Here is a 27,903-nt window from a genome sequence, read left to right as displayed (position 1 = left end):
GTAGCAAGATCCCAGGAAATAGAAGTAGAAAGTAAGTCACCAAAGGGAGAACAAAGAAAACAAGGGCAATGATAATGGACCATGTGTTGAAAGAGAGTATAAGGATTGATGAATGACTTAGCTGAAACTTACAGTTCTGCAACACCTTCAACACTTCTTAAATTGTGTTTTTTCCACAATAATATATTTGGTGGTTTTCTTCAATTATCAATCCACAGAGAATCTAAATTTGATATTAAATCCCTAGTAAATCCTTAAATTACATGAATTTTGGACTATACCTAGCTGCATTTCAGTAGCAACTTCCTATTAACTCATGTTTTCGCTGTGCTTGATACTAAGTAGCTAAGTTGTCTTTAGCCCCTTCAATTTTTCAAAGATTTTCACAATGTTGTTAATATAGGATCGTTCTTGTTTACAAAATATTAGATAACTTAGCCCATCCAAAAGCTATCTCTTCAATCTCTCTTCCTCCCAGTCCAGGGATAAGGGGAAAGAGTAGGGGAGTGGGACTAATTGGATAGCTCTTTCAAAGAGATGGCACAGGCACGATGGGCCAAATAGCCTCCTTCTGTGCTGTAAGCTTCTATGATTCTATGCCTCGCACCTTGAAAATTCTGCTGTAAATCATGGTTTTTGGCATGGCTGTTCCACTGATTATTAATATAATCAGTTTTATAAATACATTATTTTTATATATATATATAAATATATATCATATATATTGACATTAAAAAGGAAATTAGGAAAGCAAAGAGAGAGCATGAAAAAATACTGGCAATTAAAATTAAGGAAAACCCAAAATGTTTTATAATTACATAAAGAGCAAGAGGATAACTAAGTAAAGAGTAGGGCCTATTAAAGACCAAAAAAGTAACCTATGTGTGGAGGCGGAAGATGTTGGTATGGTTCTTAATGAATACTTTGCATCTGCCTTCACAAAAGAGGGGGACGATGCAGAGATTGTAGTGAAGGAGGAGGAGTGTGAAATATTGGATGGGATAAACATAGTGAGAGAGGAAGTATTAAGGGGTTTAGCATCTTTGAAAGTAGATAAATCACCAGGCCCGGATGAAATGTATCCCAGGCTGCTAAGAGAAGCAAGAGAGGAAATAGCGGAGGCTCTGACCATCATTTTCCAATCCTCCCTGGCTACAGGCGTGGTGCTGGAGGATTGGAGGACTGCTAACGTTGTACTGTTGTTTAAAAATGGAGAAAGAGATAGACCGAGTAATTATAGACCAGTCAATCTAACCTCAGTGGTGGGCAAATTATTGGAATCGATTCTGAGGGACAGCATAAATCATCATTTAGAAAGGCACAGGTTAATCAAGGACAGTCAGCATGGATTTTTTAAGGGAAGGTCGTGTCTGAGTACTTGATTGGATTTTTTGAGCAGGTAACAAGGAGGGTCGATGAGGGTAACGTGTTTGATGCAGTGTACATGGATTTTAGCAAAGCTTTTGACAAGGTCCCACATGGCAGACTGGTCAAAAAAGTAAAAGCCCATGGGATCCAAGGGAAAGTGTCTAGTTAGATCCAAAATTGGCTCAGTGGCAGAAAGCAAATGGTGATGGTTGACGAGTGTTTTTGCAATTGGAAGGCTGTTTCCAGTGGAGTCCTGCAAGGCTCGGTACTAGGTCCCTTGAATTTTGTGGTATATATTAATGATTTGGACTTGAATGTGGGGGGCTTAATCAAGAAGTTTGCAGATGATGCAAAAATTGGCCATGTGGTTGACAGTGAAGAGGAAAGCTGTAGACTGCAGGAAGATACCAATGGACTGGTCAGGCAGGCAGAAAGGTGGCAAATGGAATTCAACCCAGAGAAGTGTGAGATGATGCATTTGGGGAGGGCAAACAAGGCAAGGGACTACACAATAAATGGAAGGATACTGAGAGGTGTAGAGGAACAAAGGGACCTTGGAGTACGTGTCCACAGATCCTGAAAGGTAGCAGGACAGGTAGATAAGGTGGTTAAAAAGCCATACAAGATACTTTCCTTTATTAGCCAAGGCATAGAATATAAGAGCAGGGAGGTTATGTTAGAACTGTATAAAACATTGGTTACGCCACAGCTTGTGTTCTGCGTACAGTTCTGGTCCCCATATTACAGGAAAGATGTGATTGCACTAGAGAGGGTACAGAGGAGATTTACGAGGATGTTGCCAGGGCTGGAGAATTTTAGTTATGAGAAAAGATTGGATAGGCTGGGGTTGTTTTCTTTGGAACAAAGGAGGCTGAGGGGAGATTTAATTGAGGAATATAAAATTATGATAGGACTAGATAGAGTGGAAAGGAAGGACCTATTTCCTTTAGTAGAGGGGTCAGTGACCAGGGGGCATAGATTTAAAGTAATTGGTAGAAGGATTAGATGGGAGCGGAGGAGAATTTTTTTCACCCAGAGGGTGGTGGGGATCTGGAACTCACTGCCTGAAAGGGTGGTAGAGGCAGAATCCCTCAACTCATTTAAAAAGTACTTGGATGTGCACTTGAGAAGTGTCATAATATACAGGGCTATGGACCAAGTGTTGGAAAGTGGGGTAAAGCAATAGCTCTTTTTTGGCTGGCATGGACACGATGGGCCGAATGGCCTCTTTCTGTGCCATAACTTTCTATGATGCTATGAACTTGTTGCCTATGTCACACATCTATAGAGCTCAGCTCTTAAACACATTGGGGAATTATTTGTCATTGCTTTGAACGTCTCCAAAGTCTTTGCCAAGCACTAACACCCTGCTATTCTAAACAAATTAACTTCATATAGTCTCCCACTAAACTATGTAGTTGGCTATCTAATTTCCTCTCAAGCCATTCTGCTGTAATTGATGACTCATAGTTTGACTATTTTTCTGTTACCTCAGACATTTCTCAGTGCTCTGTCTTCTCTCCCATTCTGTTCCTTCTCCATGCCAGTGGTGTTCTTTACTCATTATCTGATCCCATTCACTCTTTTGTTGATTCCAGTCGAAGATTCAGCAGTTTCCTTCAGATCATCCTCTCTCAGAGCTCACAACTTCTAGTCCTCTCACACTGTAATCAGTGAATCATTTGATCTCCTCCATGCCCTTCAACAGGGCAATGAAAATCTTGTTTATTTTAATTCTTCAAGAATACGTTTTATAACGTCGCTCTCATGTCTAACCAACAGTTGCTTCCTCTTAACTTTAATGACTCCACCATTAGTCCTTCTTTACCATGGATATTCTTGACCTCAATGTCTCTTCTGATCTCAAATGAATCTCCCCCATCTACTCCATGAACAGTATTTTTCACTTCCACTCTCAAACCTTCTCTCTTCACTGCAACTTTTCTTGTCTTTCACTGTTTTATTAATACCATTATCATTAGTGATGTAAGAAATTTGATCTCTTATCTTTCTAAGCTCCAAAGATACCAGCCAACATATACTTCCTCCTTGTTGCATTCCCACTATGTTGAAATCAAGTCTCCTCCTCTAATTCATTCTTTCCCAGTACCTCAAAACCATGGATCTCCTTATCTCCCACACTTTCTATTAGATCTTTAGGGGTACAACTTTCAAATGTAGCACAGATTGGTGGGCAATGAGCAAAGCAATTGCACCGCCTGTCCAATGGCACTAACAAGAGAGGCCCAAAGCATTTTCACAGTTGGGCCTCATTTTAATGTAATTGCCAAGCTGCCAGTGCTTAGCAAGCGCTGAGGGACAGCTCGCCGATTGTAGAGGAGGGGGAAGGGGGAATGCATTGGCTCTTCCACAGGGTTGAGCTGGAAATCGTTGCTTAAGGCAGGGGGGGAGGCGCACTCCACTCAGTGCAACATGTAAATTGCGTTGAAATCCTACAACTGGCATACGACCTGGATTTAAATATTTCAATAACACAGGCTATCCATTTCGAGGCATGCTCGAAAGTCGAGTGGGATGGGCTTCGGGTGGCCAGTGGGCAGTAAGTTTTTTTGAAAACATTTTTGTTTGCTTTCTGTCCCACTTTCCAGTGTGAACGGGGCACTACAAAGCAGAAAATCATGAAGAAGAAGGATGATCCATTTAGGGGGAAGCTAGATAAGCACATGTGGGAGAAAGGAATAGAAAGATATGCTGATATGGTTATATGAAGAGTGGTGGGAGGAGGCTGGTGTGGAGTATAAACGCTGGCATTGACCAGTTGGGCCAACTGGCCTGTTTCTGTGCTGTGGACTCTATGTATCTCTATGTAACCCCCCGCCCCCCACCCAGCCAGCCTTTTAAAACTCAAAGTTGGTAATATCTAGGCACTACTACCTGACTTACCTCAAATCTTTTACTCTATTTTTAGCCTTGGTGCTGTTTTGAACTATGAGCCTCTGCCCTTCACCTAGATTTTTCAATTCAAACAAAATACTAAAGCAAAAGAACATAAAAGCAGAGTAGTGTTAAACATAAAAGGTGATTCCAATAAAACTGAAAGAAAAATGAGGAATAAAAGTCTGAAAAATATGTGAAATGAAAATCAACATTTTAAAAAATAATACAGAATTTTTGAATAGAAGAAAAATTTTCGCAGAGAAAAACCCAACAAATTCAACAAGAAACAGAAGCTGCTACATGGATGAGGCTACCTTATACGATGACCTTACATCTGTTTTCTTTTCCCCGATAAACAAAACCATAACACTCACAAAATGTATATCAAAATATACTGTGATTCGACCAGAAGGTTTTACACAGTATAATTGTACTGATCAATTTTATGCTACAACAATTCTGTAAATGCTCATGTAATGTATTTTACGCTTGCTAGTTCAGGATTTTGGAACATTATATAGTAATTGTTGAGTATTCACAAAAATGACAAATTATCTAAAGTGTGCTCTATATTTCATAATTACAAGTTTTGTTTTATGATGGGATTTTTGATGCTATATTATAGAGATGGTAATTTTCCCATTTAACAATTTAAATCAAACTCTACCATAAAATTCCAAATGTTGCTTTTATAAATATTTTAAATTTATGTTTTTGGTGGATTTTACATTTGTCAATGATAGGAATATGGGATTAGAGTAGACAGGGCTGACGGCCGGCGCGGACACGATGGGCCGAAGGGCCTCTATCCGTGCTGTATAACTCTATGACTCTATGACTCTCTATGACTCTATGACTCTATATTTTCCAGTGCTAGTATCAAGCACTTCATTGTCAGATCTAGTGTGGCCAAATATGGAATAAACCATCTTTTAGCGTCAGCGTTGGTTCAGTGGTAGCACGCTTGCCTCTGAATCAAAAGGTTGTGGTGTCAAGCCCTACTCCAGGGATTGAGCACATAATCTAGGCTGATACTTCAGTGCAGTACTGAGGGAGTGTTGCACTGTCGGAGATACTGGTTTTTGGATGAGATGGTAAATTGAGGCCCCATCTGCCTGTTCAAGTGGTCATAAAAGATCCCAAGGCATTATACGAAGAACAGGGGAGTTTTCCTGGCATTCTGGTCAATATTTATCCCTCAATCAATATTGCTAAAACAGATTATCCAGTCAGTTATCTCATTGCAGTTTGTGGGACCTTGCTGTGTGCAAATTGGCTGTCGTGTTTCCCCACGTTACACTTCAAAAGTACTTCATTGGCTGTGAACTGCTTAAAGCGCTATTTAAATGTAAATTCTTACTTTCTACTCTGCCCAACTACGTACAGGAAACACATCTTTGGAAAACTATCCCCCACTGCAACATTTACAACATTAACCAATCTGAGGAAAAATGTTGATTTGTGCTAAATTGTGGGAATTGTGCTTTGAAGTTATTCCCAGAAGGAACAGGGTTGAGATTGCTTGATCTAATTTCATTTGGAAGCTTTACAGCCAGCAGAGAGAGACGTTCAATCCAACAAGCTCACTGGGATTTGAACCCAGGACTCAGAGGTGAAAGGACATTTCACCATTTAGTCCTCAACTTTTCGGGGCAAAACAAAACTTAGAGGAAAATTTGGAGAAAATTAACATTTCTTTTCATAAAAAATAAAATATTTATTATGTACAAATTAAGGTTGTATTTTTGCACATTGTTACACTAGCATTCTGTCAAAAAAAACTGTAATACATTATTTAGCACTTCATTATTTTCTCTGTACTATAGTAGTTTTACATGCTTAATTTAGTCAGCAAAACTTTAAATAAAACATGAAATAAACAGACTGTAACATGGCAATCATCAAGGTTCTTTCAATAAAACATGCAAGCATAAATATCCAACTTTTAAAATCACATATTAAAGTGCTATTCATTAAAAGTCCAGCCTACAGCTTTTGCTTATGCATTAAGGGTGAAGAATATCCCACTGTATTGTCCTAAAATCCCTAAGTGTTACATTGGGATATATTTGCATATTCCCAGTGTCTCTCAGTTGTCCCTTGTTCTTGTGTTGAACTACTGGGCAAAAGGCATCCTGGGAGGAAATATTCTGTGCAGAATTCCCCAGATGTGAAACCATGAATGGAAAAAGTGACTGTGGTAACACTTTTGTCACTGGAGCAGAACTTAATAATACAGAAAGAGCTCCATATAAAATCTCCAAGGCTTTCTCTAAACAGCAGTTCTCTACTATAAGTTGCTGTAACAGAAAACAACCAAGCAATACCAATAAGTGTAGTGAGTCATCAGGGAGCAAATATGAATGACAATGTGGAGTTCTTCATTTTTCTTCTCTTTAGTCAGTCTCAGTTTAATACAAGGGGTAAATTTTCACCTTTACCACATGGATGGTAACCTGGCAGAGAGGGAGATCTGCTCCCCCGGATTATCGCCCGTGAAGGTAAATATATACGCCAAACTGTCTTTTGAGTAGCTTTTGTTAAATTAAAGAATATTCTCCTGAATTACTCCATACCTTAAATGTCATAAAGGGAAACAACTGTACACAAATTGGATTACCTCACGTTATTCTGGTTTATGCTTGAGAAATGCTGCCCAGAAACAGCTTGAAAGCAGATATCTGAAGACTCCCCCCACCCCCCTTCCAACTCCTCCTTTGTTGTCAAGAAGTTCTATTCTAGTAACATCATGGGCTCGATTTTCGAACCTCCGAGCCGGCGGGTTCATGACGGGGGGCTCCAAAAATTGGGGATTCCCGGGGCGGATCCGGAGCCCGGCTCCAACCTGCCCACTTCCGGGTTCCCCAGTGACGCGCTGACATGCGCGCGCAAACCCCGCATGTGGGACTCCCACCAGCTATTAGAGCCGGCGGGATGCCACTGAAGGTAATTATTTTGATACTTCAGGTTGTTACCAGACCTGATTGACCTGATATTTTAGGAGGGGTGGGATTTTCATCTCAACTGAGACTGTTTCCTGTACTGGGGGAAACTCTCCCAGTTGAAATGGACGTGTTGCAGCCATCAGCCTGTGGCAGCTGCAAAGGTCCATTTGACAGGTTGAGGGGGTTGGGGGGAGACCCTCACTCATTGCAGGAGGCCACTCTGTCACTTTGGACAAAGTTTGGCCTCCACCACCCTCCACCTAACAATAAAATTCACCAACTTGCACACTTACCCCGGCGTGCAGACACGTTTACCTACCTTGCGGACCCCCTCGGATGTACATCTTCCGGATGGGGGCTGCCGTAGCTGCAGTCATGACATCCTCGGGGGACGAACAGCATCACCAGCCTCGCCGGCCACGCCGTCCACCTCTGACACAGTGCTGTGACACATCCACCTGCACAGCAGGAGGGAGGGCAACCGCAGAGAGAGATGCGTCGCAGAAGGCACTACCCTCGCCACAGGGTCCACAGACCGAGGCTCAGCTTCCTGGACCTCTCTGAGCAGCAGTGCATATGGAGGCTCAGAGTCACTCGACATGTAGTCGTGGACATCTGCAGCCTCCTTCATGCCGAGCTGCTCCCAGCTGGCCCAAGCACCATCTTCTTACCTGTCGCTGTCAACGTCACCACTGCCCTCAACAACTTCTCCTTCGCGTCCTTCCAGGGTGCCACCGGGGACATCGCCGACGTCTCTCAGTCGTCTGCACAAAAGAGCCCTGCAAATGCACCTACACCCACTCTGCAGTGACACAATGGGTGGCATCAGTTGTGGGTCTTCATAGTGATCCTCAGGAAAGGGCATTATTGCACAAACCAGACAAGATTCGCAAAGACGTGGCAGCAGTGGTGACAATATAATATGTAATGTGAGTTGAACAGAAATCAAATATAAGTAAAAACCATGACAAACCCTCAAACACATCCCTCAAACACGACACGTTTGCCTTATGCTTCCTACTGCACATATGTGATGCATGCCCTATGGCTGCAGCACAGGTAGTGGCAGGTTGGGTGAGGCTGACCGTGAAAGAGATGCATGAGAGGGTGAGTATGAGACAGAGCCATGAGATTGTATGAGGATTTTGTTGAGTGGTAGTGGTGGGATGAGTACTGGCGAGGTGAGTAAGTGCAGGTAAGATGAGGATGAGCTTTGAGTGGGTGTGAGGAGTGATGCGATAGAGTTGTGTTGGCAGTGCAGAAGGAGATGTGGGGTGGGGGCGGTGATGTGGCAGATGGAGTGTAGGGGAATGAGTAAGTGTACTCACTTCAGCTGACCTACTTAGGTCATTGCAGCGCCTCCTGCACTGTATGCAGGTGCGCGATATGTTGGTGGTGCAGGTGACCTCCTCTGCCACCTCGAGCCAGGCCTTCTTGGTGGCAGAGGCAGGCCACTTCCTCCCATCCGCCGGGGAGAAGATCTCTGTCCTCCCCCTCCTCCTCACCCCATCCAATAATACCTGGAGTGAGGTATCATTAAACCTGGGAGCAGCCTTCCCCTGGGCTGCTCCATGCTGTAATTTTTCCTATTTAAAGGGGCTTTAAATAGGGCTCCTCCAGCTGACAGCCTGTGATGCGCCTGTGCAGTCCGCCCGCTGTGCAGCTTTCCAGCGCGAAACCCGGAAGCAAAGGTAAGTACCTTCAAGCGATTGCGTGCGGAGCACCCGGATTTCACTGTGCGCGTTACCCACGTGCCCAGTCGACCCCCCGCTGCCAACCTGCCTCCCTCCTAATATCGGGCCCCATGAATCTGATCAGTGGGCTATGAGCCATCTGCACAAAGATTTACTACGAAATTTTAATGCATACCAGAGACACTAGTTCATTGCTAAAAGCACTTCTACTGGGAAAAAGTTGTAAAACACATTGACCCAGAATTTGCAGTAACCAGTCAACAAATGGTGCCCGCCGTTAGTTAGACTTGCCCTTGCCCATTTAATCTCCACATTTTGCGCTGCAAGTTGCTGGAAATGGGAGAGGGAAACTGCATGACGTCCTCTACAGGGCACCAGGGACCTGAGTGAACAGGGCAAGCAACTGTATCTCCTTAACCAATCAGACTGTAGGATGGTGAAATGACCAGCGCAAGGACTGAGAAGGCAGAGTAAATTAGAGTGGGTGAATTCAATGTCAAATCGGGTACAGAAAGAGAAATAAAGAGAGGGAAAGAAAGATTGGATAAAGAGAGAAAGAAGAAAGAGGCAGAAAGAAAAAGTAAAAAAAATAATTTTAATTTTAATTTATTTTTAAAATTTCCAACAACACTTAAAACCTGAAAGAATGACACTCTACACTTGTAATAGTTAATTTTCAGTGCCAGAGACTGGCAGTAATTAACAATGATCACATCGTTAAAAGGCTACTTAGACTGAAATGGACAAACTGTAACTTTCTGTGGTGAGTTTCGATCGCATCTACCATGCAAAGACAGGAACTTCAAGCCATTCAATACATTTCAATGGTGAGACAGACAGCCTTTTCGCAAAGGTAATGGCGGGCAGCAACTTTTGGATTTTGCGTGTTTAACTGCCCTCACCTAAAGTTGCTGTGCAGTAATAACAGTCTGCATCATTAGCTTCACCATCATTTCTACAGCAAATTCTGGGCCAGTATATTATCAATCTAATGCTACATTTCTGAGAGCAAACACTTTTGCATCTACCTTGCATGTGGTGCACTATGGAAACCCATTATGAGCAAGTTTAAAGGCTTTATTTGTGGTGGTCAATTCAGCCAATTCCTGTTTTAATTCAATGTACCCCTATTAATTTGGTGAAATTTGCAGATTTCAAAACAATGCATATAACAATTTCTATATAAATAATCACAGGTTGGTTAATTTGGTATGGCAGATATTTTCCAGAAATGCCTGTTGAATTTAGCAGCTGTCCTTTTCAGTTCTTATACACACTAATTGGATTTTTTTTTGCAAAACATGGTGCTCCCCAAGTAGAATAATTTATCCCAAACATTACACTCACACTCCATGAAACTACATTACAGGCCTTTTAAATTTAATTTCCAGTCATATACAGGCTCTATGATAGGCTCTTGATGATTTCTCACAGGTATTGGAAGTTCCTGAAATCGTGGGAAGCTAAGTTCCATTGCATACGTTGCTGAAAAAGCGAGGAAGAAAATACTAACATTAATCCCCTAGCATCATCTGAATGCTAATGAGTTGAGCAACTTATGGATGAGAGTAGCAAAGAAACTTGGCTACCTGTCTTTTTTTTTATTCGTTCATGGGATGTGGGCGTTGCTGGCGAGGCTGGCATTTATTGCCCATCCCTAATTGCCCTTGAGAAGGTGGTGGTGAGCCGCCTTCTTGAACCGCTGAAGTCCGTGTGTGAAGGTTCTCCCACAGTGCTGTTAGGAAGGGAGTTCCAGGATTTTGACCCAGTTACGATGAAGGAACGGGATATATTTCCAAGTCGGGATGGTGTGTGACTTGGAGGGGAACGTGCAGGTCGTGTTGTTCCCATGTGCCTGCTGCTCTTGTCCTTCTAGGTGGTAGAGGTTGTGGGTTTGGGAGGTGCTCTCAAAGAAGCCTTGGCGAGTTGCTGCAGTGCATCCTGTGGATGGTACACACTGCAGCCACAGTGCGCCGGTGGTGAAGGGAGTGAATATTTAGGGTGGCGGATGGGGTGCCAATCAAGCGGGCTGCTTTGTCCTGGATGGTGTCGAGCTTCTTGAGTGTTGTTGGAGCTGCACTTATCAAGGCAAGTGGAGAGTATTCCATCACACTCCTGACTTGTGCCTTGTAGATGGTGGAAAGGCTTTGGGGAGTCAGGAGGTGAGTCACTCACCGCAGAATACCCAGCCTCTGACCTGCTCTTGTAGCCACAGTATTTATATGGCTGGTCCAGTTAAGTTTCTGCCTCAGTATTTACCTCAATATTCTATAACTGTATTTGTTCCCTGACCATTTATGTTACCCTTATTCCTTACCTTGGTCTGACCTTTACTCTCATCTCCTATTCCTTTTATCTTCAGACTTGTTGTTCATAGGGCTGCATGAGGTATATTTCTCTTATGAATTTAGGACTAAGACTTGGTTTTAAGTACATCAACTTTCAACAGGTTCCATTCGAAACCCATAAAAGAAAATACATTGTTTCACCAAATAAACACTAAAATGGAAGGATACAAATTAATACACCAGTTATTTAATTGCAAAATGACTGTTAAAAATAAAGTGAGGGGAACAATTATTTTTTTTTAAATTGCCTGTACAGCAATGTGCACAGCATCCACAATAAAATGGGGGAACTGGAGGCTATAATTCATAGCAAGGAGCCAGATATAATAGGAATAATTGAAACATGGCTACATAAAGAACAAGACTGGCAGTTAAATATTGCAGTTTATAACGTAGCTGCACTGATTAGAGACAACATAAAGAAAAAAGGACATAGGTAACATTAAGATAGAAACAGAATTCATAAGGATTGAGACAAAGGGTAAGAAGAGATTGATCAGGTTAATAGGTATATTCTACAGACCACCTAATAGTGGAAGGGAAATGGAGGAAGAAATATTTAGGCAAATCTACGAAATGAGTAAAAACATCGAGTAACAATTATGGGAGATTTCAACTACCCCCAAATAAACTGACAAGAAGAGGTAAGGAAAGGGGAAAAGGGAATGGAGTTTTTACAGTGTGTACATGACTCTTTTCTTACCTAGTATGTGAGAAGCCAAACAAGAGAGGAATCCCTGCTGGATCTAGTAATGGGAAATGAACCAGACCAGATAGCATGTAGGGGAACATCTAGGCAATAGTGATCATAACATCATGGGACCGAAATTGCTTGGGCAATAACGGTGAGCTCAACAGCGCTCTCCATTGTTAGTGGCGAAATGGAGGAGCAAGTTCCAGCGTTCACACATGCGCAGTGAAATGTGGGAATCCGGAACTTGCTCCTAGTGGTTCGCTGGTGATATGACAGCTTCGAATTAAAGGGCCATCGCACGATGCAATCAGAGAAATCATTGAAAAAGTGCCAACTTGCTTATCTGCCCAGCTGGAAAGTAACTAATTATACCACCAAACAGGTACGCTTAAAAATACAGGTCTAAACTAAGTTTTAACAGTGCGGTAAGTCTTAATGACTGCCAAACAACTAAAAAATAACTTTTAAAAATGTGACGTCTCATTACTTCATATTTTAACAGTTTTTGATCATTAAAAAAATTAAAACATTTTTTAAAATTAAAAATGTATTTATTTTTTCCTTTCCATTTTGTCTCTTCTATTTAATTCAATTGTTTCTCACCCTCTTTTCTCACCGTTTACACTTTGATTTAAAATGTTGTACCTTTCACGTCCCAAGCCTGCAGAGGCAGCTGTCAAAAATGCTGCGATCTGATTGGTCAAGGGGAGAGGTCACTCCTCTCGCTCCTCCCAGGGTCCTAGTTTTGCCTGAACTGACGCTGGGCTCTTCTCCACTTCATATTGGAGGAAGTGACCAAAGAAAAGACCGTGGTAAGTCAGTGGGTTAGTACTAATCTATGGAGCAGCGAGCATTGTTGGTTCGCCACTCCGAGCGATTTCTACCCCAATAAGGTTTAAAATAATGATTGAGAAAGGCATAAGTAAGACAAAGACCAAAGTAATAAATTGGAAAGAAGTTAATTTTGAGGGGATGAGAATGGAACTAGGGAAGATAAACTGGAAAAAAACTTTTGACAAAGAGATAGAACAGCAATGGGAAATATTTAAAATGGTGATCAATAGAGTTCAGGGGAAATATATTACTCTAAAAAAACAAGAAAAAACTAGCCAATAATGAGACACCATGGATCAATAAAGAGATAAGGGTAAATTGAAAATAAAGAAAAAAGCATAAATTGAAACTAAAGAAAAAGGCGACCTCTACCACCTAGAAGGACAAGAGCAGCAGGTACATGAGAACAACACCACCTGCACGTTCCCCTCCAAGTCACACATCATCCAGACTTGGAAATATATCGCCGTTCCTTCATCGTCGCTGGGTCAAAATCCTGGAACTCCCTTCCTAACAGCACTGTGGGAGAACCTTCACCACATGGACTGCAGCGGTTCAAGAAGGCGGCTCACCACCACCTTCTCAAGGGCAATTAAGGATGGGCAATAAAGGCCAGCCTCGCCAGCGACGCCCACATCCCATGAACGAATAAAAAAAACATAGATAATAAAAGAGAGGATGACAAAAGGGAATGCGAAGAGGTTAGGAAAGGAGTCAAAAAAACAATTAGGAAACCAAAGGGGAATTTCAAAATTAAATTATCAAGGAATATAAAGAGTTTCTACAGTTATATAAAAAGAAAAAGGGTGGCTAAGGCAAACGTAGGTCCCTTAGAGGATGAGACCGGGAAATTAATGGTGGGAAACATGGAGATGGCAAAAATGCTGAACAAATATTTTGTTTCAGTCTTTACGGTAGAGGACACTAAAAATATCCCAACACTGGACAAACAGGGGGCTCTAGGGGGCGAGGAGCTAAATACGATTAAAATCACTAAGGAATTGGTACTCAGTAAATTAATGGGACTCAAGGCGGATAAATCCCCTGGACCTGATGGCTTACATCCCAGGGTCTTGAGGGAAGTGGCAGTAGGGATTGTGGATGCTTTGGTAATAATTTTCCAAAATTCTCTGGACTCGTCAAAGGTCCCGGCAGATTGGAAAACTGCTAATGTAACACCGTTATTTAAAAAGGGTATCAGGCAGAAGGCTGGAAATTATAGACCAGTTAGCCTAACATCTGTGGTGGGTAAAATTTTGGAGTCTATTATTAAGGAGACAGTAGCGGAACATTTGGATAAACATAATTTAATAGGACAAAGTCAGCATGGCTTTACGAAGGGGAAGTCATGTCTGACAAATTTGCTTGAGTTCTTTGAGGATATAACGTACAGAGTGGATAAAGGGGAACCAGTGGATGTAGTGTATTTAGACTTCCAGAAGGCATTCGACAAGGTGCCACATAAAAGATTATTGCTCAAGATAAAGAATCACTGGATTGGGGGTAATATTCTGGCATGGGTGGAGGATTGGTTATCTAACAGGAAGCAGAGAGTTGGGATAAATGGTACATTCTCGGACTGGCAACCAGTAGCTAGTGGTGTTCCGCAGGGGTCGGTGCTGGGTCCCCAACTCTTTACAATCTATATTAACGATTTGGAGGAGGGGACCGAGTGTAACATATCAAAGTTTGCAGATGATACAAAGATGGGAGGGAAAGTAGAGAGTGAGGAGGACATAAAAAACCTACAAGGGGATATAGACAGGCTGGGTGAGTGGGCGGAGATTTGGCAGATGCAATACAATATTGGAAAATGTGAGGTTATGCACTTTGGCAGGAAAAATCAGAGAGCAAGTTATTATCTCAATGGCGAGAAACTGGAAAGTACTGCAGTACAAAGGGATCTGGGGGTCCTAGTGCAAGAAAATCAAAAGGTTAGTATGCAGGTGCAGCACGTGATCAAGAAGGCCAACGGAATGTTGGCGTTTATTGCTAGGGGGATAGAATATAAAAACAGGGAGGTATTGCTGCAGTTATATAAGATATTGGTGAGACCGCACCTGGAATACTGCATACAGTTTTGGTGTCCATACTTAAGAAAAGACATACTTGCTCTCGAGGCAGTACAAAGAAGGTTCACTCGGTTAATCCCGGGGATGAGGGGGCGGACATATGAGGAGAGGTTGAGTAGATTGGGACTCTACTCATTGGAGTTCAGAAGAATGAGAGGCGATCTTATTGAAACATATAAGATTGTGAAGGGGCTTGATCGGGTGGATGCGGTAAGGATGTTCCCAAGGATGGGTGAAACTAGAACGAGGGGGCATAATCTTAGAATAAGGGGCTGCTCTTTCAAAACTGAGATGAGGAGAAGCTTCTTCACTCAGAGGGTGGTAGGTCTGTGGAATTTGCTGCCCCAGGAAGCTGTGGAAGCTACATCATTAAATAAATTTAAAACAGAAATAGACAGTTTCCTAGAAGTAAAGGGAATTAGGGGTTATGGGGAGCGGGCAGGAAATTGGACATGATTTTAGATTTGAGGTTAGGACCAGATCAGCCATGATCTTATTGAATGGCGGAGCAGGCTCGAGGGGCCGATTGGCCTACTCCTGCTCCTATTTCTTATGTTCTTATGTTCTTAAATAGTAAAGTATTCTACAGACACATCAATAACAAAAGAAAAATCAGAATAGCGATAGGGGCACTAATGGATGCGCAAGATAAACTCACAGGTAATGACAGTGAAATGGCAGACATATTGAATGGTTACTTTGCCTCAGTATTTACCAGGGATATGAACAAGGGGGCTATGACATTGGAAGAAGAGATCAAAAAAGATATAAAGACATTTAAGACAGAAAGGGGGGAGATAATTGATAAACTAATCAAACTAAGAGAGGATACAAACGCCTGATCTGGATGGAGTGCATCGCACATATTAGAAGTTAGGGAAGAGATAGCAGAGACACTATTACATATATATAAAAATTCATTAAAAAGGGGAATAGTGCCAGAGGATTGGCAGACAGCTAATATTATTCCTACATTTAAAGAGCGACATAGAACAACTCCAGGGAACTATAGACCAGTTAGCTAAACATTGGTGGTAGGAAAGATAATGGAATCTTTACTCAAAGATGTAACAGAAAAACAACTAGAAAATGAAAATATAATAAAGATTAGTCAGCACGGATTTCAGAAGGGAAAGTCATGCTTGACCAACCTTATTGAATTCTTTGAAGAAATAAGAGAAAGAGTAGACAAGGGTAATGCTGGAGAGTAATAATATATTTGGATTTTCAAAAAGTCTTCAATAAGGTACCACATTGTAGACTCATGATGAAGGTCAGAGCATGTGGAGTCAGGGGATAGATAGCAGAATGGATAGCAAGCTGGCGACAAAACAGAAAACAGAGAGTAGGTGTTAAGGGTACTACTCAGACTGGGATGGGAAGTGGTGTTCCACAGGGATTGGTGCTGGCACTACTGTTGTTCACAATTTACATTAACAATTTGGACACGGAAGTACAATTTCAAAATTTGTAGATGACACCAAATTGGGAGGTGAAGTTAATACAAAGGAAGAATGCATCAAAATGCAAGAAGACATGAATAAACTTGCAGAATGGGTGTGTAATTAGCAAATGAATTTCAATATAGATAAGTGTGAGGTGGTGCATTTTAGTAGGAAGAATAAGGAGGCCACATATTGTTTAGATATTAAGAGTCTAAATGGGGTAGAGGAGCAAAGGGATCTCAGGGCACAGATACACAAATCACTAAAAGTAGCAGTGCAATTTAATGAGATCATAAAAAGGCAAACCAAGCACTAGGGTTCGTTTCTAGAGGGATAGAATTGAAAAGCAGAGAAGTTATGTTAAACTTGTATGGAACCTTGGGATGGACCAACACTTGGAGTACTCTGAATAGTTCTGGTCTCCATATTATTAAAAAAAATATAGAGGCATTGGATAAGGTGTAAAAAAGATTCACATGGATGATACCAGAAATGAGGATATACTTATCAGGAAAGACTGAACAGGCTGGGGCTCTTTTTTCTAGAAAAGAGAAGGCTGAAGGGGGACCTGATAGAGGTCTTTACGATAATAAAAAGTCTTGATAGGGTAGATGTTGAGAAAATGTTTCCACTTGTGGGGGAGTCCAAAACTAGAGGTCACAAATATGAGATAGTCACTAACAAATCGAATAGGGAATTCAAGAGAAACTTCTTTACCCAAGAGTGTGGAAGTAGTTGAGGCAAATAGCATAGATGCATTTAAGAAGAAGCTAGATAAGTACATGAGGGAGAAAGGAATAGAAGGGGATGCTGATAGAGTTCGATGAGGAGGGGTGGGAGGAGGCTCGTAAACGCCGGCATAGACCAATTTGGTCGAATGGCCTGTTTCTGAGCTGTAGACCCGATGTAACTCAATGTGACATGACCCTCCATCAAAGTATTTAATTTCTTTAACAACATTGGATAATATTGTTGACCAGTGGCACAAAAATTAAGTGAAAACTTTTCTTTTATATAATTATAACCTTCAGTTAAAAAAGGAGTGCACAAGATGCTGAAGTGCTTTTATAATCATGTTGTATCATTCCAAAAAGCCCAGTGCAACATTGGGGAAAAATTTAATTCAAAACTCTTGGAAACCACAGCAGATGCGATGATGCTGCATGATCTCAATCACAGCAACCTTTAATCTGGTCACAGATGTCATTAGAGCAAATCTATTGTCTTGTGAATCTCTCACTCTCATGATCTGTAAACTGCGTGATGCTCTCAATAGTCAGTAAAAATGTTGCAGCAATAGCACTCAATGTGTCAAGAGTCTTTGATAGGGAATAATATCCTGGCTTCATTGAGGAGCTAGCTTCTGTGCCATGTCGGATGAGCTGCTGACATGGATCCAAAGCTTCCATCCACTATTCTGTGCTCCTAGCCATTGCCAGGGCCCAATTCTGTCTTCATTTTTATTATCCTCAGACTCACACTGCTACTATATCATCTAATATTAAAAGAAGAAGTGGAATAATTTCTTTATTTGTGTTGATCTTTGCAAGCAATCTTGGGAACAGGAGTGTACCAAAGTAAAGCAATTTATTTATAAGAAAGTTTTATTAATATTAAGAATAAAAATGTTTGTCTTGCAGAATGATTTGCCAAGAACTATTAGAATATTTCAGCTCAGTATACTTTATATGCCTTTATTTGTTCACTGTAAAGTAATTTAATATTAAACAAATATCTAGTTGTATTTACAACTGCAAGTACTAGGATGGTTGCTTTCTAAGTAATTACTTGATATCTAAGTATCATCGACAAATTATCTATAAGATCACATCATTGCTTACCAATGGTACAATATCGCGAATGCTATATAAGCGCAATGTTTTCACTTTCAAACTAAAATATTCTAAATAACCCTCAGACCTGAAGCCGTCAAGTTTGGTCTGGTTGCAGAGCCATTACCATCCATTACTGCTCCTCTGACTGAAAAGATCGGTTTTAATCCTATACACTATATCAACACCTTGTGAATATCACAGAAAATAGGTGTCATAAGGGAATGTATCATTTGAGTTACATTGTTTTCTGTATAATAGTGGGTAAAGATACAATTATAAAGTTGGAATTTACAAAGTTTGACTGATCCAAACACCCTTAAGGTTGAAGAAGACATGCTGAAAACGCATGAAAATTGGCTCTTTGGCTTATTTCTCTTATTACCACAGCAAGGTCAATGAATCATGAATACAAATAATTCTTTATTCAATAGGTGAAGTTATGAAATTAAATGTACATCTATAGACAATAGATCCAAAAATTAAATCCTTATAGGTTAATCTATATGTACAACAGATGCTTTACTAAAATGTAGACTAAAACTTGGTAATGCATACTTTTAGATAACAAAAGTGTAGGTAACAAACTGACATAGTAGATACAATTAACAAATGCCCTATTTGAACTTTCACTCCTCCCCAAAAACATAACTCACTTGAACAGTCCTTGTCAACACAGAAATATGTGAAAATATCAGCGTGATAAAGAACAGAACAGGAAAGGAGTGCACTCAGGCACAAGACGCTGAAGTGCTTTTATAATCATGCCATTACTGCCAGATCATCAGATTCCTACATTTCTGACATTCAGATAAAATCTTATCTTGTCAGCAAATGACAAACTTCTAACACTTCCTGCAGGCTTTAAAATCTCATTAGTCCATGAAATATAACTAGCCAAAATAAAGGTGATAGTGCTACTCAGTTTAAAAGCCATAGGCAGAATTCTAGCATCACTGTGTGTTTGCACAGATGCAAATTATGCATGTATCATAGCATTAAAACGATATCCAATGAAAAACCAAGGCATTATTTTTGGCCTTGGCTCAGAAACATTTACACTGATTATTATGTTGCAGTTTTTAAATGTTTTTTATGCTGGTATCAATTCAAAGAGCATTCTACTCAATATGTTGCCTCACTAGAGATTGGGGACTGGATTTTTCAGCGTAAAACAGAATTGGGTAGCACATTACCACTTGATGTAATTTCTTTTGATCTGTTCTTGGGATGTGGGCAATGCAGACAAGGCTGCAATTATTGCCCATTTCTAGTTCCTCTGAGAATGTGGTGATGGACATTGTCCATGAGCTGCTGCAGTCCTTGTGGTGATGGTGCTCCTGCAATGGTATTAGGGTAGAGTATTCTAAGATACTGACTTGGCCATAGTGAAGGAACAGTGATACATGTCCAAGTCAATATAGTGTGGGATTGGACAGGAACTTGGAGGTGAATGTGTTCCCAAAACATTGCTGCTCTTGACATTCTGAGTGGTAGAGGTCCCAGGGGTGTGAGTAACCTTGATGAGTTGCTGCAGTGCATTCTGTAGATAGTACATACTGTAACCTCAGTGCACTGGTGGTGGAGGGGTTGAATATTTAGTCCAAGGGTAGGGGCACCAATCATGCAAACAGCTCTGTCCTGGATGGTGTTGACCTTCTTCAGTGTTGTTGCAGTAGCTGAGTGAGTTTGAATTGTTTTAAAGAATTCCTGCAGTAACTGGCCAAATGGCAGAAATTTAACATGTTAATATTTAAAATGACCTAAATGCATAACATTTTGTGATAGAATCATTTCATATATTTTCTGAATTACAGTGTGATGGTAAGTACTAGTATATAACAAATGTGTTTTACTCAAGTTCTTTGCTCCACATATTCATGCTCTCTAGTAATTAGCAAGATGGAAATGGACAGAGCATACATTATGGTGCGAGGTCACCCTCTTGTTCTGACATGTGCACAGCACCCGGTGCACAGTGGTTCTGGCTCTGCTACACATTATCAGGGTGCCTATATACTTCGACTTTAGCGTTGTTGCTGATTAGTTTACGTGACACAATGACAATGACAATGACAATTTAAACCTACCCACAGCTTATCTAAATGTATTGATAGATGTATATAATCATAGAATAGAATCATAGAACCTTACAGCACAGAAGGGAGCCATTTGGCCGATCTGTGCTGGCTCTTTGAGAGAGCTAACCAATTAGTCCCACTCCCTTGCTCTTTTCCCTTAGCTCTGCAAATGTTTCCTTTTCAAGTATATATCCAATTCCCTTTTGAAAGTTACTAGTAAATCTGCTTCCACTGCTTTCAGGCAATGCATTCCAGATCACAACAACTCACTGCATATTTTTTTTAAATTGCGCATTGTGTTGTGTTATTTATTGTGCAGACAATCCCTTCCCATTCTCTCAACACATTTAAAATTTAGCGACCAGGCATGGTCTCTGCACATGGGTATAAGAACATATCTGCAGAGCTCACCCCTGGCTGAGAAAATTTGACTCACACTCCGTGAGGAGCCAGGTAGTATAAGCAAGGTACCGCTTGGCGTGAACTTAGTGTAGACACTGCTCTCCATGGTATAAATGCTGCATAAAATTACATTTAAACTCCAGGGATGATAATGTAGTCCTGATGCCAGGATCACAGTGTATTGGATGCTGCACGCATGCACAACTAGAGGATAACCTCAGACCATAATGCAAGGTTTGGTCATTTTAATATTTTTTGGTACTCCTGACATTTAGAATATGATGGAGTGGGAGGGTGCAAAGGTTGGGAATAGAATATCCAGTTCCTGCTGTTCTTACTGGACTGCTGGCTGTCCTTAAAGCTATTCTGTGACTAGATAGGTAGGATATATAAGGGTCTGTGTCAATTCTTGTTAAGGGATCGATTACTGGAAGGGATTCCAGATGATCTAAAGATTTGGTTGCTTGCCCAAGAGTGTAAGACCCTAAGGTATTTAGGTGAACAAACAGATCACTTTGTGACCTCATAAATGCCAGCACCTTGGTGACCAAAAAGGCTGTCAGATTTCAGTGCAAGGAATTTGATAACATCAATACATTATAGCGAATGGGTGGCTTCCTGAAGGATTACATGATACTGGGTGTACATTGGTATGACAACAGTTAGTCTGGAATGACCAGTACCTAGAGCTAGGATTATCCACATTCACAGTTTTACCAGAGCAGTTGATGTACCGCCACCCGAAGCACAGGTAGTATGTCATTCATGGTTGGGGTGAAAGAAGAAAAGAAAGAGAACTTGTATTTATATAGCGTCTTTCATGGCCTCATGACATCCTAACACGCTTCACAGCCAATGAAGTACTTTTGAAGTGTAGTCACTGTTGCAGTGTAGGAAATGCAACAGCCAATATGCACACAGCAAGGTCCCACAAACAGCAATGAGATAATTCACCAGACATTTTTTTTTAGATAATCTGTTGTTTGAGAGATAAATATTACCCAGGACACTGGGAGAACTCCCCTGCTCTTCTTCGGAAGAGAGTCATGGGATCTTTTACACCTGAGAGGGCAGATAGGGCCTTGGTTTAATATCTCATCTAAAAGATGGCACCTCCGACAATGCAGCATTCCCTCAGCACTGCATGGAGTGGGACTTGAACGCACAACCTCTGACTCAGAGGTGAGAGTGCTACCACTGAGCCACAGTTGACACCTAAGTAGGAGTATCCAAGCCCATAATAGTCAATAGCCCACAATAGGTAGAGAAAGATCCGAGTGATGGGGAGATCATAGTTACTAAGACAAAGCTTGAAATCAGGCAAAAGCTGTGAATCCAAGCCTGATCAAAGTAGCAGAAACACCAGTGACAGCAGCAAGCTCAATCCACATGGCACCTGAGGCATCTGCCAAATCCCAGAGTTGCTGCAATGATCCTAGGCCATGTAAGAGCATGGGAGGATACGAAGGTGTCTTTCAAGATATCTGGCAAGACAAAATCAACCAGGGGAACCTAGGTAGTTTGAGCTGGCAGACATTCAGCAGACTGACCCTACAGTAGAGAGCATATAAGCTCAGGTGACCTGGGGCATGAGAGACTCACCGCAAAACAGCAGTATGGTGTATTTTTGAGGAAGGGCTTATGATCAGTTGTTACAAATCAAAACCAGTTGAGGAACAGGGACCAAAAGAGTTACGAAAGGTGGTGGTGCCTCAGCCGTACTCGAAAGATTTATTAAACACAGCCTATGGCAAATCAGCAGAAGATAAAACACCCAAAGGACAGACTGTTGCAGAAATTTCACTGACCCAGGTTTTCAAGGCTATTACTAAATTCTGTAGGATGTGTGACCAGTACTAGCGTAAAATGAGGGATTGCAACCTGCTGACCAGAGGTCCAGCTTAAGGGTTCTTTCACCTGCTGAGTCCAGGGATTTGGAACTAACAGGACCTGCCTACAAACATAATTTGGTAGCAAAGCATTAACATTTCATACAGTCAATTAAGAGTGTGCCAAGAGGCCTATACAGTTTGCGGGCATCTATAGAAGTGATCATAAGCAGTGCAATGCTTCATGACAAGTTGACTAAGTTGAAGACCACCATGGAGAGTGTGACCACTTCAGGGCTGTCAATAGAGAAGAACCATTTAGCTGAGGTCCTAAACTCAAGCTTAGCTTCCATCACGAATGTTTTGATGCTCTGGATGCCTTAAACTTCAATCTACAGTAGTATGTCTTGCCTGGATTGACCAGCTGATATAGGGCTTCAACAACCTCACTGCTGCCCAGCAGTCTGCTTACACAAAAATCTCTGGCCATGATTGGGGAGTTCCTAGCACCAGGGGAATGGCAGGAGGTGATATAGATGACAAAGATGTCACTTATTTTAATGATGCATCCATAAAGCTGAGCTGTTCTGCTCAAATGACTACAGATATGTTGGGAAAGCTACAGACCCAGACATCCACCTAAACAATACCAATACTAGTTGATGGGCTACCTACTGACCCAGCACAATGAGATACCTCTATCCAAAGAGACAATGCACTGACATGCAGCATCATTTCCTTCTCTCTCTGGGGAAGCACATAGAAGGAGCACACAGTTAAGAAGTAAAAGACACACACTATATATTCTCACACAAGGAAAATGCTGAAGTAAAATACAGTGAACAGACCTGAAACATCACTGTTAGGATAAATGAAATTTGATATAATTGGAACTGTAATCTATCCTACAAGAGCTCATTGAAGATGGGGCAGAATAAGATAGAAGGGATAAAGGCTATTTATTAATGGGTCCCGATGTGGACAGTCAACATAATGGTTTCTTTGGGCACAGTATGGAGCATATGTGCAGATGACTGTTGTCCACTGGATGTTTCATGCACTTTAGTGAATGCATTGTCTATTATGGCCTGCCTTTGGAGTGACTACTTGATTGTGCAAATATGTATTCTGCCTCTTGGTCAAGGTCATATACTGCCACAGGTTACTGCTGCCTGTCTTCTCCTGTGTGGCAAACCCCTTCACAGGGCAAAGTTACATTGCTGTGTTTTCCATGAAGAAACACATGAAAGAATAGACAAGGGTAATGTAGCAGATGTAATATATTTGGATTTTCAAAAGGCCTTTGATAAGGTATCGCATGTGAAGTCAGGGGACAGGTAGCAGAATGGATAGCAAGTTGGCTACAAAACAGAAAACAGAGAGTAGGGGTTAAGGGTAGCTACTCAGACTGGCAAAAGTGGTGTTCCAAAGGGATCAGTGCTGGGACCACTGTTGTTCACAATTTACATTAATGATTTGGATTCGGGGATCGGAAGTACAATTTCAAAATTTGCAGCCGACACCAAATTGGGGGGTGTAGTTAATACAAAGGAAGAATGCATCAAAATGCAAGAGGACATTAATAAACTTGCAGAATGGGTGTGTAATTGGCAAATGAATTTCAATATACATAAATGTGAGGTGGTGCATTTTGGTAGGAAGAATAAGGAGGCCACATATTGCTTGAATAATAAGATTAAATGGGATAGAGGAGCAAAGGGGTCTCGGGATACAGATACACAAATCAAGAAAAGTAGCGACGCTGGTTAATAAGGCCACAAAAAATGACAAGCCAAGCACTGGGGTTCATTTCTAGAGGGATAGAATTGAAAAGCAGAGAAATCATGTTAAACTTGTATTGAACCTTGGTTAGGCCATACTTGGAGCACTGTGTACAGTTCTGGTCTCCATACTATAAAAAGTATATAGAGGCATTGGAGAAGATGTAAAAAAGATTCACAAGGATAATCTGGAATTAAAATACTAGTATCAGTAATGGTGGCCATGAAACTACCGGATTGTCATAAAAACCCATCTGGTTCACTAATGACCTTTAGGGAAGGAAGCCTGCCGCCCTTACCCGGTCTGGCCTATATGTGACTCCAGACCCACAGCAATGTGGTTGATTCTTAATTGCCCTCTGAAATGGCCGAGCAAGCCACTCAGTTGTAAAATCTCGCTACGAAAAGTCATAATAAGAATAAAACCGGATGGACCACCCGGCATCGGACCACTAGGCACCGGACACGACAACGGCAAAACACCAAGCCCAGTCGACCCTGCAAGGTCCTCCTTACTAACATCTGGGGACTTGTGCCAAAATTGGGAGAGCTGTCCCACAGACTAGTCAAGCAACAGCCTGACATAGCCATACTCACAGAATCATATCTTTCAGCCAACGTCCCAGACTCTTCCATCACCATCCCTGGGTATGTCCTGTCCCACCGTCAGGACAGACCCACCAGAGGTGGCGGTACAGTGATATACAGTCAGGAGGGAGTGGCCCTGGGAGTCCTCAACATTGACTCCGCACCCCATGAAATCTCATGGCATCAGGTCAAACATGGGCAAGGAAACCTCCTGCTGATTACCACCTACCGTCCTCCCTCAGCTGATGAATCAGTCCTCCTCCATGTTGAGCACCACTTGGAGGAAGCACTGAGGGTAGCAAGGGCACAAAATGTACTCTGGGTGGGGGACTTCAATGTCCATCACCAAGAGTGGCTCGGTAGCACCACTACTGACCGAGCTGGCCGAGTCCTGAAGGACATAGCTGCTAGACTGGGCCTGCGGCAGGTGGTGAGCGAACCAACACGAGGGAAAAACTTACTTGACCTCGTCCTCACCAATCTACCTGTCGCAAATGCATCTGTCCATGACAGTATTGGTAGGAGTGACCACCGCACAGTCCTCGTGGAGATGAAATCCCGTCTTCGCACTGAGGACACCATCCAACGTGTTGTGTGGCACTACCACCGTGCTAAATGGGATAGATTCAGAACAGATCTAGCAGCTCAAAACTGGGCATCCATGAGGCGCTGTGGGCCATCAGCAGCAGCAGAATTGTATTCCAGCACAATCTGTAACCTCATGGCCCGGCATATTCCTCACTCTACCATTACCAACAAGCCAGGGGATCAACCCTGGTTCAATGAGGAGTGTAGAAGAGCATGCCAGGAGCAGCACCAGGCGTACCTAAAAATGAGGTGCCAACCTGGTGAAGCTACAACTCAGGACTACATGCATGCTAAACAGCGGAAGCAACATGCTATAGACAGAGCTAAGCGATTCCACAACCAACGGATCAGATCAAAGCTCTGCAGTCCTGCCGTGAATGGTGGTGGACAATTAAACAACTAACGGGAGGAGGAGGCTCTGCAAACATCCCCATTCTCAATGATGGTGGAGTCCAGCACGTAAGTGCAAAAGACAAGGCTGAAGCGTTTGCAACCATCTTCAGCCAGAAGTGCCGAGTGGATAATCCATCTCAGCCTCCTCCCGATATCCCCACCATCACGGAAGCCAGTCTTCGGCCAATTCGATTCACTCCACATGATATCAAGAAACGGCTGAGTGCACTGGATACAGCAAAGGCTATGGGCCCTGACAACATCCCAGCTGTAGTGCTGAAGACTTGTGCTCCAGAACTAGCTGCGCCTCTAGCCAAGCTGTTCCAGTACAGCTACAACACTGGCATCCACCCGACAATGTGGAAAATTGCCCAGGTATGTCCTGTCCACAAAAAGCAGGACAAATCCAATCCGGCCAATTACCGCCCCATCAGTCTACTCTCAATCATCAGCAAAGTGATGGAAGGTGTCGTCGACAGTGCTATCAAGCGGCACTTACTCACCAATAACCTGCTCACCGATGCTCAGTTTGGGTTCCGCCAGGACCACTCGGCTCCAGACCTCATTACAGCCTTGGTCCAAACATGGAGAAAAGAGCTGAATTCCAGAGGTGAGGTGAGAGTGACTGCCCTTGACATCAAGGCAGCATTTGACCGAGTGTGGCACCAAGGAGCCCTAGTAAAATTGAAGTCAATGGGAATCAGGGGGAAAACTCTCCAGTGGCTGGAGTCATACCTGGCACAAAGGAAGATGGTAGTGGTTGTTGGAGGCCAGTCATCTCAGCCCCAGGGCATTGCTGCAGGAGTTCCTCAGGGCAGTGTCCTTGGCCCAACCATCTTCAGCTGCTTCATCAATGACCTTCCCTCCATCATAAGGTCAGAAATGGGGATGTTCGCTGATGACTGCACAGTGTTCAGTTCCATTCGCAACCCCTCAGATAATGAAGCAGTCCGAGCCTGCATGCAGCAAGACCTGGACAACATCCAGGCTTGGGCTCATAAGTGGCAAGTAACATTCGCGCCAGATAAGTGCCAGGCAATGACCATCTCCAACAAGAGAGAGTCTAACCACCTCCCCTTGACATTCAACGGCATTACCATCGCCGAATCCCCCACCATCAACATCCTGGGGGTCACCATTGACCAGAAACTTAACTGGACCAGCCATATAAATACTGTGGCTACGAGAGCAGGTCAGAGGCTGGGTATTCTGCGGCGAGTAACTCACCTCCTGACTCCCCAAAGCCTTTCCACTGTCTACAAGGCACAAGTCAGGAGTGTGATGGAATACTCTCCACTTGCCTGGATGAGTGCAGCTCCAACAACACTCAAGAAGCTCGACACCATCCAAGATAAAGCAGCCCGCTTGATTGGCACCCCATCCACCACCCTAAACATTCACTCCCTTCACCACCGGCGCACTGTGGCTGCAGTGTGCACCATCCACAGGATGCACTGCAGCAACTCGCCAAGGCTTCTTCGACAGCACCTCCCAAACCCGCGACCTCTACCACCTAGAAGGACAAGGGCAGCAGGCGCATGGGAACAACACGACCTGCACGTTCCCCTCCAAGTCACACACCATCCCGACTTGGAAATATATCGCCGTTCCTTCATTGTCGCTGGGTCAAAATCCTGGAACTCCCTTCCTAACAGCATTGTGGGAGAACCGTCACCACACGGACTGCAGCGGTTCAAGAAGGCGGCTCACCACCATCTTCTCGAGCGCAATTACGGATGGGCAATAAATGCCGGCCTTGCCAGCGACGCCCACATCCCGTGAACGAATAAAAAAAAACAATACCAAACAGGCTGGGGCTCTTTTCTCTAGAAAAGATAAAGCTGAGGGATAAGACCATGAAAAAGTTTGAAAGGGTAAATGTAGAGAAAATGTTTCCACTTGCAGGGGAGTCCAAAACTAGAGGTCATAAAAATAAGATAGTCACTAATAAATCCGATAGCGAATTCAGGAGAAACTATGTGGATAGACTGGAGAAGCTGGGGTTGTTCTCCTTGGAACAGAGACGGTTGCGAGGAGATTTGATAGAGGTATTCAAAATCATGAAGGGTCTAGACAGAGTGGATAGAGAGAAACTGTTCTCATTGGCAGAA

This window comes from Heptranchias perlo, chromosome 16 (assembly GCF_035084215.1).
Source record: "Heptranchias perlo isolate sHepPer1 chromosome 16, sHepPer1.hap1, whole genome shotgun sequence".
NCBI lineage: Eukaryota > Metazoa > Chordata > Chondrichthyes > Hexanchiformes > Hexanchidae > Heptranchias > Heptranchias perlo.
The sequence above is the reverse complement of the archived record's forward strand: the minus strand, read 5'-3'. Positions refer to the sequence as shown.